The 13,003-nt window shown below is 37.1% G+C and overlaps 2 protein-coding genes across 8 annotated transcripts in view; one reads left to right on the plus strand and one right to left on the minus strand.

The window, feature by feature from the left end:
- Positions 1–386, minus strand: part of AP4S1 (adaptor related protein complex 4 subunit sigma 1) — a 263,488-nt gene extending 263,102 nt beyond the window's left edge. For 2 of the 5 annotated variants that reach the window (XR_014021885.1, XM_081293465.1), the window contains exon 1: positions 19–385. The gene's annotated coding sequence lies outside the window, so the exon portion shown is untranslated. Of the gene's footprint in view, positions 1–18 lie in introns of all 5 variants that reach the window. The other 3 variants (XM_081293464.1, XM_081293463.1, XM_081293461.1) reach the window with 2 other exon arrangements.
- STRN3 (striatin 3) overlaps positions 1–13,003 on the plus strand; it is a 90,609-nt gene that overhangs the window by 701 nt on the left and 76,905 nt on the right. The window lies entirely within an intron of this gene.

The raw sequence follows: 13,003 nt of genomic DNA on the forward strand, positions 1-13,003 counted from the left end.
AGGCCGAGAGGAACATACCTGTGCGGCTCGGGGGATGATGGTCCTGCGACGGGTCTTCCTAGGGTTCCCCCTCCCCCTTTCCCGCTGAAGCTTGTTCCCCAACCCTTACTAGCTACGCGGTACGGGCTTCCTCGGGGCAGCCATTTTGGCTTTTAGTATGGCGTCTGCGGGGGCTCCTCCGGAGGCGGCCTTCCCCGGCCTCTCGGCCTTGGGGCTGAGCTGTTCTTCGTGAGAGTCCGGCGCGGGGCTGCTGTGTACTGAGTTTGCTTTTGTTTATTCTTCTTGAAATTGAAAACCCGAGGACCTGAACTGCGAAGAACAGTTTATTCCCTTTTCCTGGACCACCCCCCTTTCCCGATTAGGCTTGTCTGGTCCCCCTCCCCCGTGACTTGGTAAGCGGTTGCTCTTTGACAGTCACGCGTTTTTCTTAGGCTGTTACCATGCACTATAGTTTGCGGCCGACTTGGGAAGTTTTCATTTTCCACCGTCAACTCTTTGAGTTCCTACTTATCTGGGGTGCTGCTTTACTCGCTTGGATTTCCTTTAGTTCTTCCTTAGTTGCTGACTTTTCAACACTTTTAACACCGAATTTTTCTTTTTAGAGTAACACCTTCACCAGACTTCCTCCCAGTCCCTTTAATTTTTATACAAAGCCAAACAAGACGGTTGTGTTTGTGAAACGATTTGAGAAGATAATTAGTATTAGTTTGAAATAAGACATACTTGTTTCATAGTACCAACTCGTGAAGCAAAGTTAAATGTTCTTAGGACTTTTAATAATTGAGCCTGACTCGTTCCTCTTAATGTAAATCTTTGATAGGCTGAGATGCCTGACTTTTGGAAACTCTTACTAGTTTAGGGCTCAAGTCTTGAGTTTCAAAATTGCTGCATCTTTTTTAAAGGTTTAATTTTTAAAATATTTGTGTTTATTTTTAAATCCCTTTCCGGGTTAAATCTAAACATGCATCTAAATAGTGTTGCACTTTTTCTTCATACATACTTAGGGCGTAAGCATTATTGTTCATTGTCACATATACCTATGATGAATAATTAGGAAGATGTGTTGAAAGAGGAAAGGTTAGATTTATGTAGAAAGGATGTCCTCAAATAAATATGAGTCTCTTCAGTTTGATTTTGATTGACTTTACAAAGTGGGTGAGGTTAGACTTTAAAAAAAAAAAAAGTAAAACCACTTAAATTTTGACACTTTAAATCAATTCATTGTTTTAGATTTGTGCATTGCTATACTCTTGGGCTTCAAAAACGGGCTTTAAAATTTTTTCAAAAGGCTTAAGTAAAAATTGCCTGTGTTTTTTGTAAATTTATGTACAGTCTGCTTTGAAATACTTAGAATTCGTGTAGTTCTGTTGATATACAACTACATGGGACGCTATGCTGCTAACTTTTTTGTGTGAGTAGCGCCATCATAGTAGTGCATCTATTTTAAAAAGTTGCATTGAGTTTTGGGTCCACTGAATAATAGTTCCGCTAGTTCCTGATACCATTTTTTTTGATCTTTGTACTGTTGTATGTAAGTTTTGATTTTAACAGTTTTCAAGGTAGTAATTGCATTTGTCCTTCATAAGTTTCATTAATGTGAGGAGCTGAGAAATGTCGAAATTACTAAAATCTTTGCATTAATGAAAACTATATTGTCTGCTTTTTCTTATTTTCCCTTCCATTTCTCCTCTCCCTAACAGCATCATAAAAGTTCTTTAAGGAAGATTCCTTTTACTTGCTTGCTTTCAGTTGGTGTGTGTGTGTGTGTGTGTGTGTGTGTGTATTTTGTGTATGTGTGGTTCCAGGAATTGAACCCAGAGGTGCTTACCCACTGAGCCAAATCCCCATCCCATTTTATTTTTTGAGGCAGAAGCTTGCTAAATTACAAATTGCTGAGGCTGGCTTTGAACTTGCCACCCTCCTGCCTCATCCTCCTGAGCCTCTGGGATTACAGGTGTGTGCCACCACACCTGGCTGATCTACTCTGATACAACCATTTTAATGTTTTTTGATTGTGTTGAAGAAGTATTGATAAAGAGTTTGTAGGTTCTTAATTTTTTTCCCCCAGGTATTTCCTTATTTCATACTGATTCATTGGAATAAAATGTTCATGATTGTGTTTGTGTTTTTTTTTGTGTGTGTGTGTGTGTGTGCTGTATTTCTTAAAATTTTTTTACTGAATTAATAGGGTTTCAGAAAGTTTGGTTGAATATTGAATTTGCTTTAAGTGCCTTCAATTATAATAAGATTGTTTGTGAGGGGCTGGGGTTGTGGCTCAGCGGTAGAGTACTGGCCTAGCATGTGCGAAGCCCTGGGTTCAATCCTCAGCATTACATAAAAATAAATAAATAAAACAAAGGTATTGTGTCCAACTACAAGTAATAAAATAAATATTTTATTTTTTTGTGAGATGCCTATTTAAAAATTTATGTGTTGAATGTGTATAAAATTTATGTGTGAAAATGTATGTGCTGTTTAAGTGAAACATCAGTGGATTTATACTATAAACTTAAACTTACTTTACGAAAACATAGGAATAATGCACCCCCATACCATTGTTATATACTATTGTGTGTGCACTGATCATCTACACATGTAATTCTTTGTTTTGGATACAAGATCTAACTAGTTTGCCAGGAAGAAATCGTGGGCTCAAGCAATCCTCCTACCTCACCCTCCCAAGTATTTGGGACTATATGCATGTGCCACAATGCCCAACTCAACATAATTTTTTAAAATTCTTTTTAGATACATGATAGTAGAGTATATCTTGATATATATACAGTATAACTTATTCTAATTTGGATTCTATTCTTGTGTTTGTACATGATGTGCAGTCATATATTCATATACAAGTATAGGAGAGTTATGACTGATTAATTTTGCTGTCTTTTTCTATTCCCCTCACCTCTCCCTTCCCTTCATTTTCCTTTATCTAATCCAGTGGACTTCTGTTCTTCCCCATCTTCACTCTCCCTTGTGGGTTAGCATCCATGTATCAGAGAGAACATTTGGCCTTTGTTTTTGTTTGGGAATGGCTTATTTCACTTAGCATGGTACTCTCCAGTTCCATCCATTTACTGCAAATGCCATAATTCCATTTTTCTATATGACTGAGTAATATTCAGTTGTGTATATGTACACATTTTATTTATCCATTCATCTGCTGAAGGGCACGTAGGCTCGTTCCATAGCTTGGCTATTGTGCTTTTATAAATGTTGATGTGGCTGCATCACTGAAGTATGCTGAAGTCCTTTGGACATATGCGGAGGAGTGGGATAACTGGGTCAAATGGTGGTTCCATTCCCAGTTTTCAGAGGAATCTCCAAACTGTTTTTACAGAGTGTATGTACCAATTTGCAGTCCCACTAGCAATGTATGAGTGAACCTTTTTCTCCAGATCCTCATCAACATTTACTGTTAACTTGTATTCTTTTTTTTTAATATTTATTTTATTAGTTGGACACAATATCTTTATTTGTTTATTTTTATGTGGTGCTGAGGATCGAACCCAGAGCCTGGCATGTGCTAGGCGAGCGCTCTACCGCTGAGCCACAACCCCAGCCCTAACTTGTATTCTTGATAATTGCCATTCCGACTGGAGTGAGATGGAGTCTCAATGATGTTTTAATTTGCATTTCTCTAATTGCTAGAGATGTTGAACATTTTTTCATATATTTCTTGACCATTTGTATTTCTTCTGTGAAGCGCTCGTTCAGTTCCTTTGCCCATTTATTGCTTGGGTTATTTGGGTTTTTTTGGTGTTAAGTTTTTTTGTGTATCCTGGATATTAATACTCTATCTGAAGTGGCAGGTGATAAAGATTTTCTTCCATTCTGTAGGCTCTCTGTTCACATTAATGATTGTTTCCTTTGCAGTAAAGAATCTTTTTAGTTTGATACCATCTCATTTATTGATTCTTGGTTTTACTTCTTTCTTGGGGAGTACCCGGTTGAACTCAGGGGCACTCAACCATGGAGCCACATTCCAGCCCTATTTTATTTAGAGACAGGGTCTCACTGAGTTGCTTAGCACCTCACTTTTGTTGAGGCTGGCTTTGAACTCTCCATCTTCCTGTCCCAGTATCTCCAGATACTGGGATTAAAGGCCTGTACCACCACAGTTTGATTTTACTTCTTGCACTTTTGGAGTCTTATTGAGGAAGTTGGTTCCTACTTTGGGGCCTACTGTTTTTTTTTTTTTTTTTTTAGTAGGCACAGAATCGCTTTGTCTAATGCCTGCATGTGTGATTCATTTTGAATTTCCAGTTTTCCTTGCACCATTTGTTGAAGAGGCGATCTTTTTTCCAATGTATGTTTATGGCACCTTTGTCTAATATAGCTGTATTTATGTGGGTTGGTTGCTATGTCTTCTATTGTTTTGTTGGTCTTTATGTCGGTTTTTTTTTTTTTTTTTGTCTACACATATTTTTAAAGTATTCATTGAAATTGTTCCATAGTGAACATGAAAAGGTTAAGGTATACCTTATTTTGATGTAGAATCTTATATGTAATTATATTGTCCCTAGCTTTGGAAAAAATATTAAAATGAAACTTTAGAATACTGGGCAAGGTGATGCACACCTGTAATCCTAGCATCTCAGGAGGCTGAGGCAGGAGGATTGCAGATTCAAAGCCAGCCTCAGCAACTTCGTGAGACCCTGTCTCAAAAAATAAAAACAGATTGGGATGTGGCTCAGTGGTTAAGTGTCCCTGGGTTCAATCCCTGGGACCAAAAAGCATAAATAAGTAAACTATAAAATGAAACTTTGCTGTCTACTTCTTTTTTCTGTATAAAGAATATTGGGAAAAGTTTTGTCTTAGAAACTTGGAACAAAACCAATAGATTATGTCTTAAAACTCTGTAATGCCTTCTTACCTTGGACTCCACAAAGGTATAAGTCAGTAAGGTTTTTGGACAGTGTTTCCCAAACTGGACCACCAGTCACAATCACTTTGTGGAATTTTAAAATATATGTAGACATTTGTCTTATCTTCTAGAGATTTTTGGTTGATTTGGTCTAGGGCTTGGAAAAAAATGGAGTATTCATGGATTTTGGCAGTGAATGTTATTTAAAAATTATAACTGCCAGTCAATCTGCATTATAACCTTATGAAGTATATATTTGTATTTACAAATGAGACAAATTTAGATAAGTAACTTTCCCAAGATCCTCCAGCTGTAAGTATTGCAGCTCGGGTTTGAAACCAGGTTTGTCTGATTTCAAAGACTGCATCTTATTGCCCCCGTCTCCTACCCCCCACCCCCTTTTTTTTTTTTTTTTTTTTTTTTTTTAGTACTGGGGATTGAACTTGGGTACTTTACTGCTTAGGAGCATTCCCAGTGTGCCCCCCCCCCTCCCGTTTTTGAGTTAGGGCCTCACTTAGTTGTTGAGGTTAGCCTGGAACTTCTGAACCTCCTGCCTCAGCCTCCAGAGACTCTGGGATTACAGGTGTACTCCACCACACCCTGCTTATTACCATTCTTGAAATCACTGTTTTATACTGTCGTCTTAGCTTTTTTTTTTTTTTTTTTTTTTTTTTCTTGTTGAGGATTGTACCTAGGGCATCAGCTTGCTAGGCAAGTAGTCTACCACTAAGCTACCTTCCTATCCCCTTAGCATTTTTTATAGAAATGGAATTTGCCTTATACTTTTGTGTTTCACTTTATGTGGCATACACTAACTGAATACAGTTTAACAAAGTTTTATTGAGCCCCCATGAGGTGCAGGCCTAGTTTATGCTTTTTGCAAATATATCTTTATATATTCCTCTGAAATTGGTAAAATGTGCTTTTGGTACATAAAAAATACTTGTTTGCCAATCAGCAGACATTTGACATAGCTAACAAAAATATGAACAAAAATATAATGATGTTGCATAGCTAATACATAGAAAATTGTCCAGGAGTCTAATGAATCGCCAGCAAATATGAAATTTTTAATTTGTGTTTGCGTATTCTGGCATGCAGATTGGTAATAACGTGACATGATGCTGCCTAAGGATTTTTAAGTTAATAGGTATTTGCTTAGACATAATTTGATTTCTTCATTTTTAAGGCTGGGGCAGTGTTTCCCTTGTACTGTTTTTTGGTACCAGGAATTAACCACTGAACCACATCCCCAGCCCTGTTTTTGTTGTTGTTGTTGTTTGTTTGTTTTAATATTTTTAGTTGTAGGTGGACACACAATACCTTTATTTATTTTTATGTGGTGCCAAGGATCGAACCTACTGCCTCATGTGCGAGGCAAATGCTCCACCACTGAGCTACAACCCCAGCCTTCCAGCCCTTTTTTTAAAAAATGTATTTTATGTAGAGATAGGGTCTCTCGCTAAGTTGCTGAGGCTGTCTTTGAACTCAAGATCTTCCTACCTCAGCCTCCAGAGCTGCTAGGATTATAGGCGTTCAGTCCTGGGGATTGAACCCTGGGTGTGGTACTTGCTAGGCAAGTCCTCCATGACTGAGCTACACCTCTTTTAAAATTTATTTTGACACAGGGTCTTACCAAGTTGTCCAGGCTGGCCTTGAAGTTCTTTCTGTCTCATCCTTCAGAATAGCAGGGATTACAGGCATGTGCCACTGTGCAAGTCTCTAGTCTGCCTTTTCGCTCTACTTTTCCCTTGAACGCTTTGCAGAAAACTGTTTTTCTGTTGGTAATTGATCTTCACATAGCCAAATCCTGTGTCCTTACTCACCATATGCAATAACCCACACTTTTCTGTAGTTATTTCTTTCTCAAAATTGTATATATTTAGCTTCCACTCTATCATTCCTCATTCTTCTTTTGGTCCACATTTATTTTATTTTTATGTGGTGCTGAGGATCGAACCCAGTGCCTCTGCCTCATGCATGCTAGGCGAGTGCTCTACCTCTGAGCCATAATCCCAGCCATACTATCTTAATAATACTTAACTTTTACTGTTTCCTAAACGTTATTCCAGTGCTTCAGTATTTACCCATTTGAATCTTAAAACAACCAGTGAGATTAGCACAAGTTGTGGTGTCTTTTTTTTTTTCTTTTTATTCTCTCTCTCTCTTTCTTGGCATTGAAATATTGAGGATTAGTTGTTACTTATCTGCCCAATATCATGCAGTAAGGAGGCATCAAAAGCAGAACTTTAATTGAAGCCTTCCTCCAGAAGCCACGTTCTTAGCCAGAGTTACATTTTTACTTCCAAATGTCCCAGGCACATTTCTAACTCTGGTTTAACTTTTCTACCTCAAATTCAATACATCCATTCAGTTGATCTCAAGTGCTTGACTCTTTCCCCCAACAAAGCATACTTGTTCATTCTCCTTTATTCCTTGTCATCATTAATGTTATCAATAACCTTCCAATTACTTGGTACTAGAGAGGTATCTGGTCAGTCTGAGTTTTATTCTAATTATTTTTTCCAGTGAATATATTTGAGTGCCACTTTGTGTTAGGTGTTGGATATGTAATTATGTATGAAACAATGACTTTGTCCCTGTGGAGCTTATACTCTAGAAATGTGCATTGGCAAATTAACAGTATGTTGAGAATGATGAGAAACCTGTATATGATAGGCTTTCAGGTAATTGCTAGTATTTATTGAGCACTTGATTTATGTCAGACATTAAGTTTTTCAGTCAGTGTCTTAGCTCACTAAAATTCTTGTAGTGCTCCTAACAGGTATACTTTTAGATCTGGGAATACCTAAACATATAAAGAACATTCTATTTGGAAGCATTGCCATTAGCTAGAATTCTAAAGCAGGAAAAGAGCTTTGCTGAAAGTATGTGACCCTGGAGTACAGTGAATCAAAGGGTCATGTAATATAGCCTCACTATTCGAAAAATAAATTCTAATTCAGCAATTCTTAATTTGGGGAGATTGCAGTCCTCTTTGCATATACAATGAAAATTATGGAGCCTCTTAGTTTTTTTTTTTTTTTTTTTTAAAGTGGGGTAAGAAAATTTGCCTGGAATGTCCAAGATGCCTGACTACTAACCTAAAGAAGTAACCCTAATTTAATTTGCACTTTTCACTGTTACCACTGTTTTAATTCTGGGTATTCTTCCAGCCTGAATTCAATAGGATAATTTCCTTCCATCCACTACTTCTTTTTTTATCCTCTATATTACAAATATTGTATTATGTATAGCCATTAATAGTTCATTTTGGAGAGTTTTGCACATACTGTGGCCTCCCACAAACCTGTCACTCATCTTAAACAGTAACAACTTATGACCAGTCTTGTTTTACCTGTACTTATATCTGCTTCTCCAATTTATTTATTTATGGTAACGGAAATTGAACTCAGGGGCCATTGAGACACATCCCCAGCCCTATTTTGTATTTTGTTTAGAGACAGGGTCTCACTGAGTTGCTTAGTGCCTCGCTTTCTTTGAACTCATGATCTTTCTGCCTCAGCCTGCAATCCTGGAATTATATGTGATGCTTCTCCCCATTTTGAAGCAAATCCCAGAATCATATAGTTTCACCTATGAATTTCAGTATATATCTAAAAGATAAGAGCTTTAAAAAACAACTGCAATATCATTATTGTAGTTGTATACCAAATATTTGAGATGAATTAGTAATTCTTTAATATTTTCCAACATCCAGTGTTCAGATTTCCGATTTTCTCAGTTATCTGAACAAATTTGTTTGAATCCAGATCACACATTGTGATTGGGACACTCCCATCCCCTTTCCTTCCTTCCTTTGGTACAGGGGATTGAACCTCTAGGGGTACTCTACCACTGAGCTGGATCCCCAGCCCTTTTTATTTTTTAAAATAATGTCTCAGTGGGGGGTGTAGCTCAGCGCTTGCCTAGCACATGTGAGGTACTGGGTTGGAGTCTTAGCACCACAAAAACATAAATAAAGATATTGTGTTCATCTACAACTAAAAATAATTAACAACAACAACAAAAAAAGACGGGGTCTCTAGGGCTGGGGTTGTAGCTCAGTGGCAGAGCACTTGCCCTAACATGTGGGAGGCACTGGATTTGATCTTTAGCACTACATAAAAATAAGTAAGATAAGGCATTCTGCCCATCTATAACTACAAAAAAAAAAAAAAAAAAAAAAAGATGATGATGGGGTCTCTAAGTTGCTGAAGGCCTTGCTAGCAAAGTTGTTGAGATTGGCCTGGAACCTGTGATCATCCTGACTCAGTCCATCTTGTTTGATTTGTCATTGAACTAATCAGGTCTTTGTTCCTTAAAGAGTCCCAGAGTCTGGGTTTTGTTGACCACTTCCCTGTGGTGTGTTTTGTTGTCTTATTTATTTTCCTTGAAACTTAGTTTGTTGAATTTAGGGGCTTAATCAGAATTTTTTTTTTCCTTTTCTGTCTTTGGGAAGTGATATTGGAGGGAAAGATAACTTTCTACATGATGATGATATATGTGGTCTTACGTCAGAAGGCACACAACAATTGTTTTTTGTGTGTGTGATGTTAGCGCTTTGATACTAATTTGATACTAGTGCTTAGGAATGGTCATTCATTAGGACCACCCTTAATTTTAAAAAAATCTTTAAAAATTGATATCATTCACATAATATAGAATTCAACCTTTAAAGTATACATTTCTGTGGAGGGTTCAGTATGTTTCACACTCATTAGTAATTTCAGAGTATTTTTCATCACCCCAGAAAGGAACCCTGCATCTGGCAGTAATTAGTCCCAGTTCTCTCCTTCCTTTACTAACCACTAATCTGTTTTCTGTCTGTGGATTTGCCTATTCTGGACATTTCTGAAAGTGGGATAATGGAATATGTGGCTTTATCATTCAGTTAGCATGATGTTTTCAAGTCCATCCTTGTAGCATATAACAGCACTTTATTTCTTTTAGGGGTGTGTGTGTGTGTATGATTTTTTAATATATATATATATATATATATATGCATATATATATATATATAACATACATATGTGTATATTTATAGTACTGGCGATTGAACCCAGGGGCACTCACCAACTAAGCTACATCCCCAGCCCTTTTTATATATTTTTTATGATAGACATTTAGATGGTTTTTACTTTTTGGCTGTTATGAGCATTTATGTAAATTTTTTGGGGGCATATGTTGGGTTCAGTTTCTAGGTCATGTTTAAGTAAGTGTGTGTGTGTGTGTGTGTGTGTGTGTATGTATGTGCGTGCGCATGCAAACACACACTGGGTATTGAACCCAGGGCCTGTGAATGTGTGGCAAGCATTCTACCAACTGAGCTATATCCTCAGTCCAATGTTTAGTTTTTTGAGGAAATGTCAAACTGTTTTTCAAAGTGTACTACTTTACATTCCTACCAGTAATGTTTTAGGACCATCCTATTTTTCAACTTTGAATTGTATTTTTATTAATTTTTTTCCTTTTGCAAAATGCTTTTCCTGTAAATTTATTTAATTTTCTTTTGATTCCAAATTGTGTCCTCTTTCCCTTTTTTTCCTTCTTTCTTTCTTTTTATTTTTTTTTTTGGTACTGGGGATTGAATCCAGGAGCACTTAACTACTGAGCCACATCCCCAGTGCTTTTTTATATTTTATTTAGAAACAGGGTCTCCCTGAGTTACTTAAGGCCTACTAAATTACTGAGGCTGGCTTTGAACTCACAATCCTCTCCTGCCTGAGCCTCCTGAGCCTCTGGGATTACAGGATTGAGAACACCACACGGGCTCACTCCTCTTCTTCTTTCTAGCAAACAAGCACACTTTCTTTCTTGCCTTGTGGTCTGCTATTTATTTATTCATTTATTTTTTAAGAACAGTTTTAGGTTTACAGCAACTTTGAATGCAGTTTCCAAATAATCCTTTCCCCCTCATTCTCCAGCATCAACATCCCCTCACTTCAATGTGGTACAATTTTTACAGTTGATAAACCAACACTGACACTTTTAACGTCACCCAGAGAATGACTATCTACCTTCATATAGAATAGTTTGTTTCACTGCTCTAAAAAAATCTTTACTTCATTTGGAGTTGCTGGGATTATAGGCATGTACCAATGCACCCTGCACAGTTTTATTTTGTATAGTTATTATTTTTAATTTTCTGTTTTCTAGTACATTGAAGCCACTGGTTCTGAATATGCTAGAACTTTTTGTTGGGTTTTATTTAAACATACTGTGTTGTTTGATTAGTTAGAAGAAAACATTACATGTGTGTATAAAGAACTATTAGTAACACTTGTTAATATTTAATGAGAGCTTTCTCTGTTAGAATCATTCTGATTTTCACCTCAACCCTATGTCATAGGTAATTTCCATTTTAGAGAGAGAAAAGTATGGACAGATCTTTAAGTAACTTGCTCAACATGAAATAGTAGGTAATAGAGCTGTGAGCTGCTGGGTTGTTTTTGACCAGTATGTAGTGCTATCTCAAGGTTCAGCATTTGTGATACAACATGTTATAAACTGTATTCCCCAGTGGGCTGGAGATATAGCTCAGTTGGTAGAGTCCTTGCCTTGTATCTACAAGACCCTGGGTTTATTCCCCAGCACCACAATCAATCAATAAAATAAACTGTATCCCCTGTTTTTTGCTTTACTTTTTAAAATTTTACATATCAGAGATCATTCCAAATTTGTAAATAGAGCATCCTCACTGCATGGATGCTCTTTATTTGCTGCATGGTATTCAGCAAGGCCATACTTGATTTAATTAGTTCACTGTTGCTGAACAGTTGTGTTAAATTTTCATAAAACACTGGTGTGAGCAACCAGCCTTTCAGTCTTTTTTCACTCATGTGAGAGTAAAGGGCCTGGCACATAACAGGTGTTACCTGAAGTTGCTGAGGACAATTCATTAAAAATGAAATGAGAAGCTATCTTGTAATTTTTGTGGCATTTCTTAGGGGGAAAGCCCACAGAATGGAGAAAATGTATTAATATTATATTACTACTCTTCCCCATCTTCTCGTTTGACACTGGAATGTAATCAAGCTTCCTGATTTTAGTATAAGATGTTAAAAATAATCCATCTACGCACTCCTCCAGGGAAATGGAATATCAGGGAAATAACAACTTCAGTTAAAATGAATCGGTGATTGGGGTTACTTTTTCCCTTCAAAACGGATAATTTTTATGAAGGGTGTTTATTGATAAGTCAGTGCATAGGATATGCTAAAAAGCATAGTTCCTGGGGATGGGGTTGTAGCTCAGTGGTAACGAGTGCCTGCCTAGTGTGTGTGAGGCACTGAGTTCAATTCTTAGTACTGCGTATAAGTAGAATAAAGGTCTATGAACAACTTCAAACATAGTTCCTTGCATGTACAAGGCCCTGGGTTCAATCCCCAGCACGACAAAAAACAAATAAACAAACAAAAGCATAGTTCCATATTATGTACCATAAATCAACTATATTTAAAAAGTATGTTGAAAAAGTACAAATATTTATGAATATTTTGTGATTTTTTAAATTTTTTTTTATTTTTTTATTTTTTATTTATTTATTTTTTAATTTTCAGCGGACACAACATCTTTGTTTGTATGTGGTGCTGAGGATCGAACCCGGGCCGCTCGCATGCTAGGCGAGCGCACTACCGCTTGAGCCACATCCCCAGCCCTTTGTGATTTTTTTTTTTTAGATGATGAGATTATTGGCAACTTTTAATTTTTTATTTAAAAAATTGCAAACATGATAAAGCAGATATTTACTCTTATTACAATTAAGTTTCAAGAAATGAACTGTTTCTATATGCTAGTATGTAGTCATTGTTGGAAAATATTTTGCTACAAAACAGCAAAATGAGCCATGGTAACCGGGTGTGGTGGCGCACTAAGGTAATCCTGAGGCTTGGGAGACTGAGGAAGGAGGATTAGGAGTTCAAAACCAGCCTCAGCAGTTTACAGAGGCCCTCAGCAACTTAGTGAGACCCTGTCTCTAAAGAAAATATAAAAAGGACTGGGGATGTGGTTAAGTGCCTCTGGGTTCAATCCAGCCCCATCCCCCAACAACAAAAAACTAGCAAAATGAATTGCTTAGTATTTTCAGTGAATTCATATACTACTGTATCTTTTCCTCATTTCCTATTTTAC

Source organism: Spermophilus citellus (assembly GCF_964194105.1).
Source record: "Spermophilus citellus genome assembly, chromosome: 4".
Taxonomy (NCBI): domain Eukaryota; kingdom Metazoa; phylum Chordata; class Mammalia; order Rodentia; family Sciuridae; genus Spermophilus; species Spermophilus citellus.